Raw genomic sequence first — 15,079 nt, forward strand, 5'->3', positions numbered from 1 at the left:
GGGGGTGTTGGTCGACAGCCGGCTGAACATGAGCCAGCAGTGTACCCAGGTGGCCAAGAAGGCCAACAGCATCCTGGCTTGTATCAGGAATAGTGTGGCCAGCAGGAGCAGGGAGGTGATTGTCCCCCTGTACTCGGCACTGGTGAGGCCGCACCTGGAATCCTTTGTCCAGTTTTGGGCCCCTCACTACAAGAAAGCCATTGAGGTGCTGGAGCGTGTCCAGAGAAGGGCAACGGAGCTGGTGAAGGGTCTGGAGCACAGGGCTGATGGGGAGCGGCTGAGGGAACTGGGATTGTTTAGCCTGGAGAAGAGGAGGCTGAGGGGAGACCTCATCGCTCTCTACAACAACAAGGAATGGGAGGAAACTAAACCCAGAAATCTTGTGGGAGGGAGGAATCAGAAAGCTGTGTATCTCCCCTCCCAGTAGAGATGCCTTCCTCTGAGCAAGCCCCCTTGCCTCCTGTCCCAGCCAGCAAAGCCTCTGCCCTCAGGGCCGTGGGCTCCAAGGCATGAACCACCTCCTCAGCAGGCAGAGCTCCAGCAGAGCCGTGGGGCAGCTCTCCAGCCACGCGTCCATTTCCCTCTGCAGAGCACAGGGGCTGAGAGCAGCTGTCCAGCAATGTCGGGGAGGTGGCCCAGCTGGGTAAAGGTGACGCTTTCCTGGGTGCGCAGCTGCCTCTCTGCTTGCCTCTCTCAGCCAGCACCCCAGGGTACTTTTCCTTTTTCTCCACCTACCTGTGCTATTGTTCCTGCTATCTTGCTCTTGCTGTCAGGCTCTCTGGGGATGGGAGTTTCAGCTGCAGAGTCACACACTGATCATGTGGGTGCTCCCGTGCAGGTGTGTCCATGGAAATGAAGTGCCCCAGCTTTCACCTGTGGGGCTGTGGGGAAGGCAGCCTGTGGAGCTGGGGAATGAGCTGGCTTTTTGTTAATCAGATGCCATTGCTAGGACACTTGGCTGTCTCCTTGAGGTGTCCTTCCAAGCTGTCCCATAGCACCTTTGTGTTTTCTGAAAGTCCCACAGAGAAGCGCAGAGATGCTATGACCAAGGAAATGCTGTGGGGTTGGTGACATGAGCCATGCATGTCCGTGCCTAGAAGCGGGGTGAGGAGACCTTGAGAAAGGGAGAGATATTGAGTGATCTGTGGTTGATCCGTCTGCCCCCAGCCTTGTCTGGTGACTTTTCAGGGTAACACGGGAGTGTGATCACCCTCCATCTGAGAATGGTGTCATTCCAGAGTAGATGGGAACAAGACAGAGGGACAGATCAACTCCCCTCACTCTGCTCTAAGCCACAGGCAATCCTCTTGCTTTGCAGGACTCACTCTGTTCTCCCTGAGAGCAGCAGCAATGCTGAGGGTTTCTGACATCCAAGAGCACTCCCCAGGTGAGATGAGGGGAGCTGTCAAGAGCCCCAAACCCCTCAAACTGCTGTTGCCATCCCCATGCCTTAGCACTGTGAGTGCAGATGCTGACAAGCCCTTCTGCGTCAGGACCATTTTCACCTGAGCAAGTCAAACAGCAGGACTGCCCCTGCCCCCACGGTGCCCATGAACCCACTGCTGCAGAGCAGGGCTGACTCCTCGGCATGCTGTGGGCAGGGGCCCTGTCCTCACGGCACACTTAGCCAGCGTCAACCAGGGCTCCAGCCACAGAGCTGAGGAGAGTCTCCTGGAGGAAGAAAATGGGGTGTGCTTGGCAGGGGGAGTATCTATGGGAAATGGCTTTGATTGTGCTCAGAGAAGTCTCCCCTAACTTACTGTGTTTTCCTCCTTGAACAGTGCCCCATGCCCGGAGCAGCAGATGTCCAACGGCAGCTCCATCACTGACTTCCTCCTCCCGGCGCTGGCAGACACGCGGAGCTGCAGCTCTTGCACTTCTGGCTCTTCCTGGGCATCTGCCTGGCTGCCCACCTGGGCAACAGCCTCACCATCACTGCCATGGCCTGCCACCACCGCCTCCACATCCCCTTGTACTTCTTCCTCCTCATCCTCTCCCTCCTCGACCTGGGCTTCATCTCCACCACTCTCCCAAAATCCATGGCCAGTTCCCTCTGGAACAACAGGGTCATCTCCCACTTGGGACATCCTGCACAGATCTTTTTTTTTTTCCTCTTCTTGATCTCAGCAGAGTATTCTCTCCTCCCTCTCATGGCCTATGACCACTACGTGACCATCGGCAAACCCCTGCACTACAGGAGCCTCCTGGGCAGCAGAGCTTGTGTCCACATGGCAGCAGCTGCCTGGGGCAGTGGCTGTCTCTGTGCTCTGATGCACACAGCTTGCACAGCTTTTCAGCACCACTCTGCCAAGGCAATGCCCTGGATCAGCTCTGCTGTGAAATCCCTCAGACCCTCAAGCTCTCCTGCTCAGACGCCTACCTCAGGGAAGTCGGCCTAACTGTAGTTAGTGCCTGTTTATTCTTTTTGTGTTTATTTTAATTCCGGTGTCCTATGTTCAGATCTTCAGGGCTGTGCTGAGGATCCCCTCTGAGCAGGGACACTACAAAGCCTTTTCCACGTGCCTCCCTCACCTGGCTGTGCTCTCCCTGCTTGTCAGCACCGCCACGTTTGCCTACTTGAAGCCCCCCTCCATCTCCTTCCCATCCCTTGACCTGGGGGTGCCTCTTCTGTACTCGGTGGTGCCTCCTGCAGTGAACCCCCTCACCTGCAGCATGAGGAACCAGGAGCTCAAAGATGCACTGAAGAAGCTGAAGAAAGTGTGGAGCTGCCGCTTGGAGCTTCAGGGAGTTAAAAACTCTCCCATCTTCCAGTAGTCTGCCTCAAGGTCTCTTTAGCCAACTCCTTCATTGCTTTTGTACCTGTCCTTTCCTATCTCTGGGTCTCAAAGAGTTCTTGTATGGATGGTCCTTGTGGAAGGCAGAGCTCAGCAGGTCCTGCTTCCACACAGCAGCCAGCTGAGGTGTGTGGTTTATGGTTTCCTGAATGGAATCATCTTTTACTTTTGTTGCTTGGTAATGAAGAGAAACCTTTCTGTGCCTGTGAGCAGCCAGTTCTCTGAGGCAAGCAGGTGGGAGTTGGTGCAAAGGAGCTGTAATAGCCAGCTGCAGGCTTCAGTGGAGAAGTCTGATGTCAGCAAAAGTGAGGCAAGTCCCAGGTGGCTGATGAGAGAAATGGTGGGGTTGGGCAGGGGAGGAGAAAGGCTGTCCATACAGTGTGACCATCTGAATCACTATGAACTAGAGAATGCTGCTATCACCTCTTCTCTGTAAACCAGAAATTAATAAAAGATACCTTTAATGAGCAAAAATCCTCCTCCATTAAATACTCCTTGAAAACTCTCTCTTTAACTACCGATCAGCTTAACAGGTTGTGGAATCTTGAAGAAAACTACAGGAAGAGACAAAGCACATGAGGGCTCTCTGCATTGTAATGAGCCTAAAGTGGATTTGGTGCCGAGTCCCTGCACCTTTGATTCTGACAGGAGACTGCAAAAACTCCTCAAGAAGGTAAAGCCAGAAGCAACCGCTGAAGTTTCTTGAAGTATTAACAGGTCTCACTGAGGGCCATTACCAACACAGCTTTCCCATGGACTCGTTAGAGCAGAAAATTGGAGACAGTGATGGCAGGAAGGCAAAGGCAAAGTGCAGGTGAGTGATGCTGAGAAAAGCCTTGATGTGTTTCATCAAGGCAAACACCAAGCCCTGACCCCCAGCCCCTCGCAAGAGAGATCCTGTCCCTCAAGCGTGGCTCCGGGCTCTTCCTGGGGTGGTGGGATGTGGGGTGTGCAATGTCAGCTGAAGGACGGTGGTACAGCACCTCCTGGCATCTCCGGGGTGTGCAAGGAGGCAGCAAGGCTCCAGTGTCATGAGGACAAGGTGTGTCCTCATAGGCCTCGGTGACAGAGACAAGTGCCATAGCCAAGGGGACCGAGATCTCCGTCCTGCTAAGCTTTTCTGCCTGGCCAGTGTCCTCGGCCATCTCCACCTCAGGCTGTCCCACGCTGCCCCATGCCTCATTGGTTTCCCTGCAGGCTGCAGACACCCATCTCATTTCCCACCTTGCCCTCATCCTGTCATGTCCCTCCCTGTACTGATGTCTCTCCCTGAAACACAACGCCGTGCGATGGTCACAGACGCCCACTGGGTGACCTCTTGCACCACAGCACCACCCTTTGAGTGACATTCATTTCTCCTTGTGTCCAGGACAGACATCCCAAGCTGAACTTTGTAGTTTTGTCCTGCTTTATTCCACTACAGGGCAACTCTCCATCACCTCTGAAACCACTCTTGAAGCAGTCACAGGCTGTTGCTACAGTGCCCTTAGCCCCCACGCCATGAGGCTAAAGGAGCCAAGGGCCCTCCGTCTCTGCACACGGGTCATGTGCTTCAGGCCCTGAACCCCATCTTGGCAGACCTCCTCTGGACCCTCTCCAGTTCCTCTCCACTCTTCCAGAGAAAGGAGCCCCACACCAGGACACACTATTCCAGACTTGGTCCCAACTGTGCTGAATCAAGGGAGGGAGGTAACTGCCCTTGTCTGGGTGGCCACGCTCCTCCTAATACAGCCCTGTATGCAGCTGGTCTTATTCGTGGTGAGCATGCTCCACTGGCTCCCAGGGCATCTCTGGTAGCAACAGTCAGGTCCCAGCCTGCCCTGATGCATGGGGTTATTCTGGCCCTGATACAGGACTGGGCACTTCTCCTTGAAAAACTTAGTGAGGTTTTGTTGGCCAAATCTCAGAGTTTCTCAAGGTCCCCATGGACTGAAGCTTCATTGTGCCAGCTGTTAATACGTGTGTGTAGGTGGCTCACCCTGCCCAGTGATGCCTCTAACAAGATGACAGCACAAGGAACTGGAGGACATGAGAGACAATAAAAGGAGGTCCTAGTTCAATGGACTTGCTGAGCAAGGTAGGCATTCCCATGGCAGCCATCCCAGAAACACCCAAGAGGGCACTAGGCAAGCAAAGCCAGGGCCTGTGGTCAGAGGGAAAAGAGGTGGGCTGTTTGTGTGGGAGGATATGAGGAAGACCAAAGGGAAGAACTTGTGAGGGGGAAAAGAGGGAAAGGAAAAATAGGAGCTAAAGCAAAGGATGGGATGAGGACCATTTTAGGGGCACCTGTCAAGCAGCCCTGAATCTGAGCAGGGAAATCAGCCTGGCTGGGTACCCTTCTGATGTGCCTGTACAGTAGTGCACACCGTCTGGGGAGCAAACCGAAGGAGTCAGGGGTCTGTGGGGAGGTCCTGAGCTGCAATCTCATGGGGATAACAGAGACACGGTCACGTAGCTCACACCACTGGGGTGTGGCCATGGATGGAAGCAGCCTCTAGGAAGGATGGGGCAGGTCAGTGAGGAGGAGAAGTTGCCCAGTGTGTGAACAAGCAGCAGGACTGCATGGAGCTCTGCCTAGTGACAGGTGATGAGCCAGCTGAGAGCTGATGGGTCGGGATTAGTGGACAGACCTGCACGGGTGACGTGCAGTCGATGTCTGCTACAGACCAACCATATTAGGAAGAAGGAACAGATGAGACTTCTTCAGCCAACTGGAAGAAGCTTCACATTCTCAGGCCCTGGTCCTCATTTTGGACTTTAGGCACTCAGACATCTGCCTGAGGGGCAGCACAGTACAGCAGGAAACATGCAGGAGGTTTCTGGAGGGCACCAATAACCTCCTGAACATTCAGAGAAGGGGTTAGGAATGCCAAGGCCCACCTCAAGTTCAATCTGGAAATTCAGTCTGGATGCGAAGAAAGGATTTGACAAGGATTCCAGCAGCAAGAGGAAGGCTAGGGAAAATGTGCGCCTGCTGCTAGATGTGTCAGGGACCCTGGTGACAGAGAACAGAGGACGGGCCAGGGTACTCAATGCCTTCTTCAATCTCTGTCTTTACTGGTGAGACCAGCCTTCAGGAATCTCAGGCCCCAAGAGAGAAAGTCTGGAGCAAGGAAGACTTACCCTTGGTGTAGGAGTCACAGGTTAGGCAGCACATTAGAAGAAATGGACATACATAAGTCCATGGGACCTGAGGGGATGCACTCATGAGCGTTGAGGGAGCTGGCTGATGTCGTTGTAAGGCTGCTTGAAATCACCTTTGAAAGGTCATGGTGATAGGGAGAGGTTCCTGAGGGCTGGGAAGAAAGCAAAAGGCAAGTGTCCCTTGTGTCTTGAAGAAGGGCACAAAGGTGGATCTGGAGAGCTTTACCCTGTTCTCCTGTAGGAGAGGCAGTAGACAAGCTGAGCAAGTCTGGACTAGATAATTGGAAAATGAGGTAGATTGAAAATGGACTGAATGGTCAAAACAGCACAAAGTCCAGCTGCAGGACAGTCACCAGTGGTGGAGCCCATTCTATTCAAGCTTTCCTTAATATCCTGGAGGATGGGACCAAGGGCATCGTGAGCAACTTTGTGGGTGACAGAAAGCTGAGATGAGTGCCTGATGCGCAGGATGGTTTCACTGCCATTCAAGAAGACCTGGGCAGGCTGGAGAACTGTGCAGAGAGGAACTGCATGAAGTTCAGCAAAGGAAACACCAAGTTCTTCACCATGGGCAAGAGTAACCCCATGGAGCAGCTCAGGCTGTGGGGGGCGACTGGCTGGAAAGCAGCTTTGAAGAGTAGGACTTGGGGGTTTTGCGGACAAGCAGCTGAGCATGAGGCACCAGTGTGGCTGTGTGGCAAAGCAGGTCTACAGCATCCTGGGCTGCGTTTGGAAGAGGACTGCCAGCAGGTCAAGAGAGGTGAACCTTCCCCTCTCGTCTGGCCTGGTGAGGCCACATCTGGAGTGCTGTGTTCAGTGGTGGGCTCCTTACTACGAGAGAGGCATGGGCATACTGGAGTGAGTTCACCATGGTGGAAGCAACCACCGGATGGCTGCAAACATATCCCGTGCCCCATGCCCCCACCTGGAACACTATCTTGGGTATTGAAAAGCAAGTGCTATGGTGACATAGCACCCTAGAAAGAACTGAGTCAGACAATGGGACTCATTTCTGAAACAACTGCATAGACACCTGGGCCAAAGAGCATGGCATTGAGTGGGTGTATCACATCCGCTATCACGCACCATCCTCCGGGAAAATAGAATGATACAATGGACTGTTAAAGACTCCCCTGAGAGCAATGGGTGGTGGGACATTCAAACATTGGCATACACATTTAGCAAAAGCCACCTGGTTAGTCAACACCAGGGGATCTGCCAATTGAGCTGGCCCTGCCCAATCAAATCTCTTATGTACTGTAGAGCGGGATAAAGTCCCTGTAGCACACATGAAAAATATGCTGGGGAAGTCCCTCTGGGTTACTCCCTCCTCGGGCAAGGGCAAACCCATCCATGGGATTGCTTTTGCTCAAGGACCTGATGTGTACCTCAAGGGAATTTGATTTGGGGTGAAAATAGCCAAAGAATTGAATTGTATGATGTTAAGTGTTATATACTACTGTATATCATCACTTCTCTGGTCGCTATATGCCATATCAGCGGTCTTACTGTAACAATCACCCAGATTAATGAAGAATGAACTTTGAGGAAACTGAGCAAAGTGCAGCAGTGATGGAAACATCTGGCAATTCAACACCGCACAGCTGGGCATGACGTAGGTGGTGTAGAATAAGGGGCGGATGCTGTCCTGGTTTTGGCTGAATAGAGTGAATTTTCTTCCTAGGGGCTGGCATGGTGCTGTGTTTTGGATTAAGTCTGAGAATAATGTTGATAACACACTGATGGTTTAGTTGTTGCTAAGTAGTGCTTGACCACACTGGTCAAGGGCTTTTCAACTTCTCATGCCCTGCCAGCAAGAAGCAGGGAGGGGGCACAGCCAGGAGAGTTGACCCCAACTGGCCAGAGGGCTATTCCGTACCATATGACGTCATGCTCAGTATAGAAACTGGGGGGAGTTGGGCAGGAGGCAGCGATCGCTGCTCAGGGACTGGCTGGGCATTGGTCAGTGCGCAGTGAGCAATTGCATCGTGTATCATTTCCTTTGTATATTATTATTAATATTATTATTATTACTACTACTACTATTTTACTTTATTTTCTTTCAATTACTACAGTGTTCTTAACCCACAAGTTTACTCAGTTTTAGTCTTCCACTTCTCTCCCCCATCCCACCGGGGCAGGGGACGAGGGTGAGCGAGCGGCTGTGTGGTGCTTAGTTGCTGGCTGGGGTGACAGCACGACAGGGAGGGACACAAAATACCCTCTGCCATGGAAATGTGCCCACGTTAGCACCCTCCCAGCCAGGCCCTTCTCCAGGCCAGGGGCTGGATGACGGCTCTGGCTTCCAGTCCACGTCTCATGGGGATCCCTTCTCCCTCCCCCTGGCCTCTCCCTCCTCTGCCTCCCCCAGCGCTGAGGGAAAGGTCCCCCCATGCCCCCTGCTCCCACCCCTCCTGCACCTGCACACAGGCACTGCCCCAGCACAAACCCACACTGAGCCCCGTGGCCAGGCAGCAGGAGGGCAGGGGTTGGGGCTGAGGCGCAGCAGGAGGAGGGGCTGCCAGGGCTGCCATGGGGCCTTCCAGCCCCTGCCCAGGATGGAGGCAGCTGTGGGGCTGTGAGGGGAGTGCTGGGCTCTGCCAGGGCCCAAGGCAGCAAGAAGAGCCCATGGAGACTGGGGTGCTGGCAGAGGCAGCCAAGGGGCAATGCCAGCCCCGTGCTCCCCAGCAAGTGGCTGGGGGGAGCAGAGCTGCCTCCTAACCAGTGTGGGAGGTGATCCGCGGGATGTGATAGCCCCTGGGGCTGGCTGGGGGGTCCAGGGCACCGCAGCCACCTTAGGGCTCACTTGTGTGGAGCCACAGCCCAGGGCTCAGCCCAACACGGCAGCTCTGTCGTGGCCTGTGTGCTGTGGGACCAGCATGGCCCAGGCAGGGCCTGGGGGAAAGAGCAGCTGGGGAAGCCCCAGGTGAGGAGATGGGCGCTCCCGCTGGGGCACATCACAGCACCTTGCAGAGAGACAGTTTTGTAGGAAACTTTTGCTGGCAGGGTGGAAACGTCTCTGCCAGCAGGAATATTGCCCAGGGACCATGGGCTCTGGCAGCCCCACAGCCTGACCCCGAGCCCGCTGCCCCCGAGATGTGCCCCTTCCCCACCACCACGTCTTTGTGCTCTGCTCCCCCCAGTCAGCCTCAGGGAGACACCCCGACAGCCGGGCAGGCAAGCACCAGCTCTGGGCCATACCCCAAAGGCTTTTAATAGGAACAACTGCGGAGGCACAGCGTGAAACCAGGGGAATCAAAAGAGAGGCAATGGCCGGCTGTTTCTGCTGCCCGTGGGAAGAGGGAGACGGTTCCCTGGTGCTCACGGCTCTCCCAGCTGCAAAGTCCCTTCCTCGCTCCCAGCTGCACCCAGCTGCACGGCAGGGATGGGCTCTCCTGGCGCGGGGCTCAGGGATGGCTGTGCACTGAGCTCTGCTGTCGCAGCCTTTCTGTGCTCAGGGGGATGTGCCAGAGACACCTCTTCAGCATCGTCATAGCCTGTGCTCTCTGGGGACAGGGACCAGGCATCTCCCTCAGCTGCAGGGGCCCCAGCACTTCTCTGCGAGCGCAGGTTTGCCCCTGCAAGCAGCAAGGCAGGCCATTGCACGTTGGCCCCATGGGGTGCCCCTCCTGCTCTCTGCATCACCTGCCTCCCATCTCCTCCTCCCTCCTGACATGTCCAGCTCCCTCTGCCAGCCCCGGGCCCCCCAGGGAAAACTCCCAGGGCAGGGTCCCCCATCCCAGGAGCTTGGGCTCTCCATACGGCAGCGATTCACCCGGCACCAGGGATGGCATCCCATAAAGCGGCAGCGCCATCTTTCCCTCTCACCTCCAGGGGCATCCCTGGGCCCTGCTCCCTCCTCTGGTGCCCTGGGCATTTCCCAGGCTCCCTGCCCAGGGGCAGGATCCTCCCCAGGGGCAGAAACCTCCCTGGCATCATCATAGCCATGCGCTGGGTCACTTCCAGGCAGGACAGGGACGTCTGAAAGGAGAGGGGAGCTGGTGACACTGAGGAGATACGTCTGCAGAGCAGAGGGCGGGAGGATGCGCAGGGCCGTGGGGCTCAGACCCTGGTGTTGGCAGCACCCCAGGAGACTCCCCAGCTCTGATGGGGACACTCAGTGACACCGCTGTCCCTCACATGGCTGCAGGGAGGAGAGATCCACTCCTTCCCGCACCCTGTTACCTGGTGCTGAGCCCGGACCCTCCTCCTCCTTGCTGTCCGTGGGGTAGGGCTGCAGCTTGGCCAGGGACCCCTCTGAGTGAGAGCCTGGAGAGAGGCGCAGCGGCTGTTATGGGAGTGTGCTCTGCTGAGCCGGCTTGTGGTGAGTGCTGCTGGGGACGGGAGACCCACAGAGGCAGGGCTGTGTGGGGAGGAGGGCTCAGGACTCACCCTGCTCCCCTGGGACCAAGCCTGCCTCAACGGGGCTCCCAGAGCTGCCCTGGGACAGCCCCTTCCCTCAGCCCTGCGGTGCCACCCAGGGATTTATGCAGGGGCAGGCAGAGAGGGGCTGTCCCTGGCTGCGATGGGAAGAACTGCTGGGGAGGAAGCTCCTCTGCTGGGCCCAGGACCCGGCTGCTCTCCCCACACACCCCAGCGCTGCAGGGACCGTAGGCCAGGGGACTGCCATGGGTCAGCCCTAGGTGGAGGTTTGGGGACAGAGCCCTGCAGATGTGCCCCCATGAGGGACCCACACCCACCTGAGCCACTGAACCTCGCCTGCTCCTCCCATGCCAGGTTGTAAGCGATCTCCTCATAGACGGCGTCAGGGAAGGGCTCCCACGCTCTCCCCGAGCCTGCGGACAGCGGCAGGGCTGGCCCAGGGACAGGCAGAGAGGGGACAGGATCCTGCTCTGCTCCCCCTGCTTTGGTCCCCGGGGCCAGCAAAAGGCTCTGGCCACAGCACAGCCCCGCTGCGCTGCCTGCTCACCACTACCCCTTCCTCAGTGAGGGCAATGTCCCCACGGAAGTGATCTGGGGCAGCGACACCCTCACAGCGTCCCCTCAGAGACAGCCCTTGTGCCCCTCTGGCCCCTGGGTCAGCTCCCCGGTGCTGAGCTTGGAGCAGCTCCCGCCTCTCCTCTCCCCCTGGAGCTGCCCCCTCTCTGCCCCAGGGATCCATAGCACGGCCCCTGCCCTGCCGCGGGGAGGTCACGGTTGCACAGAGGAACAGCCTGGGGGCCTGAAACCACAGGGATGGACCCTGCTGCCCCACGTTCCTCCTGGCATCTCCCCTGCCCCACAGACCCCTCCAGAGCTGCCCGGAGCGCTGCCAGTGTCGTGTCCTCGTCTGTGTCCTCTCTGCTCCCATCTCCCCCAGCCCAACTCGGCCATTTCTCTCCTCGCCCCGTCCCTAACTCCCGCCGTGCCTGGACTCTCTCTACCCCTTGCTGCTGGTGGCCCATGGCCCATGGTCAGGCGGTGGATGAGGCGGCACATGGCAATGAAGGCAGCACACACGCTTATCCCCCCAGCTCTGCCTGTGCCGCTCACTGACACCTGCCAGCACCCCTGGCCTTGCCAGGAGGCATCTTTCCCCGGGACCCACCTGCGCGCCCAGCCCTGGCGCTTCGCACTTGCCCGGCCAGGAGGGCCAGGAGCAGGCAGAGAAGGGCCCCCAGGACGATGCAGATGATGACGGGCAATGACAGTCTCCCGCTGCCGGTGGGACGGTCCCGGCTGGGATCTGCATGGGCAGGAAGAGAGAAAGGGCAGCAGCAGGCCTGGGAGAGGTGGGGGCTGGCACACCCCAGTGCTGCCCCCCACTACAGCAGGGGTAGGGGACCCCAGGAGTGAGGGATGAGGAAGCTCCCAGGCTGCTGGGTAAATGAGAGCCCTCCCCAACGCCCCTCCCCACTGCTGTCCCGGTGCCTCCTCTTGGGAGTTTCACACCCCAGCAAGGAGCCCCCTCCCTGCAGCTGTGGCTCACAGCTGGCCCCGAGAAGAGCCAGCGCTGGCAGGGAGGACAGGTTACCTGCTCGCGGGGTTGGTGCTGCCGTCCTGGGTGCAGCTGCAGAGGGGAGAAAGGGAACTGGGCTGAGAGGGTGGCTGTGAGGGTACCAGGGAGCTGTGCGTGTGTGTGTGCACGCGTGCGTATATCCCTGCCACCCCCCACCCACACTGCCCCTCCTGCGAGGCTAGTCAGGGGGGCTGGGACAGAGCCCAGGGCCCTGCTCTGGCTATCGGGCAGGATGGCGCAGGCAGCCAAGGAGATGCCCCTGGGGGCTGCAGGGCCCTGCAGGCAGGAGCCGGAGGACATCCAGCCCCACAGAGGCTGCTGCCCACTTGGCACCAGGCTCCCATGCTCCACAGGCACAGCCTTGCTCTCAGCAGCTCTGCAGCCATGAGGGGACCCAGTGGGGAAATGATATGTAACAGTCCCCCTGTGACCTTACGTGCGCAGGTGACACTGACAGCATTTGCATGGGTGCAAGGCTGGTCCCTGGGGGATCCCCTGGTGCAGAACATGAGAAAGAATTCATTCCCAGCACACTGCAGCTCTCTGTCCCACATGGGACCCACACCTTCTCCAAAGCGAGCTGCCCCAGGCACGGACAGGGGTACGCCACACTGGAGCTCCCTGCAGACCACCTCGGCAGCTTTGGGACCAAAGTCGGAGTCACAGACAGTCTTCCACTGGTTCCCGTCATGGACCTCCACACGTCCTGAGCAGGGGCTGTCCCCTCCAACCAGCTGGACAAATCCTGGAGCAACCAAAGACCCCTCAAGCTCTCCCAGAGCCCTCTGGCAGTTACGTGCCTACATCCCAGCTGCTCTGCAAGGTGGCCACAGGCAGAGAGACCGCAACCACCCCACCGCTGCCAGTGGGTGCCGATGGCACAAACACACCAGGGCCCCCCTGCCGCTCCTCAGGCATCATCACAGCACTTGTGGGTTTGCTGCTGTCCCAAAGCCCCAGCCGTAGGCACTGCTCAGGCACACTGCTGCTGTCCTGGAGACCCTGGGCTTCCTGGCACCAGCCACAGGCACTGCAGTACCCAGAGCACTTGGGGCCCAGGGGGACTGGCCCAGGCCCTGCTGGCTGCTGCAGCCTCATCTGTGCACTGAGCTCAGGGCCAGGATGAGGAGCCCCTTGGAGCTGCCAGAAACACAGCCTTTCTTTCCGGGCCGTCTCAGGCTGTTAGGTGGGACATGGGACAGGCTAGAGGTATGGCACGGCTGTATCCGCAGCCGGTGTCTGTGCCAGCTCCCCACTCTGGCACCTGCCCAGGGAGGGGGTCCTCAGCCAGGGCCAGAGTGCAGTGCCAGGCACGCACATCCCCACCAAGGGCCAGGCAGAGGGCAGGAGAGCGGGCAGAGGAGCAGCCCTGGGCTGACACGAGCTCCCGGTGCAAGCACAGGCACTGAGGACAGTGCAAGTGCTGGCAAAGCCCCTGTGGCACAGGGCAGCCGCGGGCTGGGGCAGGCAGGAAAGGCTGGGCAGCAGCTTGGCCCTGCCTGCCTGGGGCCGTATCCCCATGGGCTGGAACTCATGGGGGGACCGTGTGAGAGGAATGAGGTGCCATGGGCCACCCTGCTCCTCTGCCCGAGGCCAGCGCTCCTCCCCTCTGAACATCCCTTTGCTCAGGCTGAGGGACTCCTCTCTGCCAGCAGGCACAACCCAAAAGTCCCTTGCCATCTCATGCCTTTCCCCGGGGCTGTGGGTGGCCACGTGAGCAGCTCCCGGTGCCTCTGGCATGGGGGGACCTGGCCCTCGGCAATGCCAGACAGGTCCTGGCTGAATGGGAGGAGAAAGATGGGAACCAGCAGCCATCCCGGGGCAGGGAGAGGGATTAATCTCCCAGCCCCAGGCCCCCACTGAGGGTGGGCTGAGCCACCTTGGGGCCTGGCAGTGGCTGGACACACAGGGTGGGCTCCCATTGCTCTTTCCTCAGGGACCAGGGACAGCAGCAATGACAGTCCCAGCTTGGCAGTGTCACCAGCCACACCCAGCCCTGCTCCGGTGCCCGCTTGTTGTTCCCTGAGGGCACAGCCAGGTCCCTTCCCCTGTCCCAGTCCCAAAGGTGGGGAACAGGCTGGCCCCTTACCTGAACACGTCACTCCAGCATCCATATAGTGCTTACAGTTGTGTTGTGCCCATCCAGGGTGTTTACAGTCAGACAGGGCAGACTCATTGCCACGACAATCAACGTCATCCATCCAAATGGGGCCAGATCCTGGCCCAAAGTGTCCATATTTAGGAGCTGTGACAGCAGACCCACATCCCAGCTGCTTACAAACCACTGCAGCATCATCCATGTCCCAGTAGTCACCACACACGGTTCCCCACTGGCCCTGGTGTTTCACCTCCACTCGCCCAGCACAGGGCCCACCGCCATCCTCCAGCCTCAGCTCTGCAGCCCCTTCAAACAGCAACATGGGACCGGTCAGGAGAGTGCCGAGCTCCAGACTGCAGGTCTAAGGGTCACCCCTGCCCAGGCCGAGTCACAGGCACCAGGGTGGGAGCCCCTTCCCCTCCAGGCTGTCCCTGCGGCAGTTTTGGGGTCCCTCCTGTCCCCACGGTCTGTGCAGGGCTGGGGTGCCCAACTCCAGCCCTGCTGGGCGATTCACCACCCCACAGCCCTTGGCACCTCTTCCCACGCCAATGGTCCCTACCCATGCCCACCCATACACCGTGCCCCCAGGCCCTGCTGAAAGCCCCCATTGAAGGTGGGCTGAGCCACCTTGGGGCCTGGCAGTGGCTGGACACACAGGGTGGGCTCCCATTGCTCTTTCCTCAGGGACCAGGGACAGCAGCAATGACAGTCCCAGCTTGGCAGTGTGACCGGCCACACCCAGCCCTGCTCCGGTGCCCGCTTGTTGCTCCCTGAGGGCACAGCCAGGTCCCTTCCCCTGTCCTGGTCCCAAAGGTGGGGAACAGGCTGGCCCCTTACCTGAACACGTCACTCCAGCATCCATATAGTGCTTACAGCTGTGTTGTCCCCATCCAGGGTGTGTACAGTCAGACAGGGCAGACTCATTGCCATGACAATCAACGTCATCCATCCAAATGGGGCCAGATCCTGGCCCAAAGGAGTCATAAGGTTTGAGAGCAAACCCACATCCCAGCTGCTTACAAACCACTGCAGCATCCTTCATGCCCCAGTCGTCATCACACACGGTTCCCCACTGGCCCTGGT

The 15,079-nt window shown here is 58.3% G+C and overlaps 1 pseudogene; it reads left to right on the top strand.

Moving 5' to 3' along the window:
* The first annotated feature begins 2,150 nt into the window (after window positions 1-2,150).
* LOC142595934 (olfactory receptor 14J1-like) lies at window positions 2,151-2,775 on the top strand (annotated as a pseudogene).
* The last annotated feature ends 12,304 nt before the right edge of the window (window positions 2,776-15,079 follow it).

The sequence above is a fragment of the Pelecanus crispus genome, chromosome 25 (assembly GCF_030463565.1).
Source record: "Pelecanus crispus isolate bPelCri1 chromosome 25, bPelCri1.pri, whole genome shotgun sequence".
NCBI classification, from domain to species: Eukaryota; Metazoa; Chordata; class Aves; order Pelecaniformes; family Pelecanidae; genus Pelecanus; species Pelecanus crispus.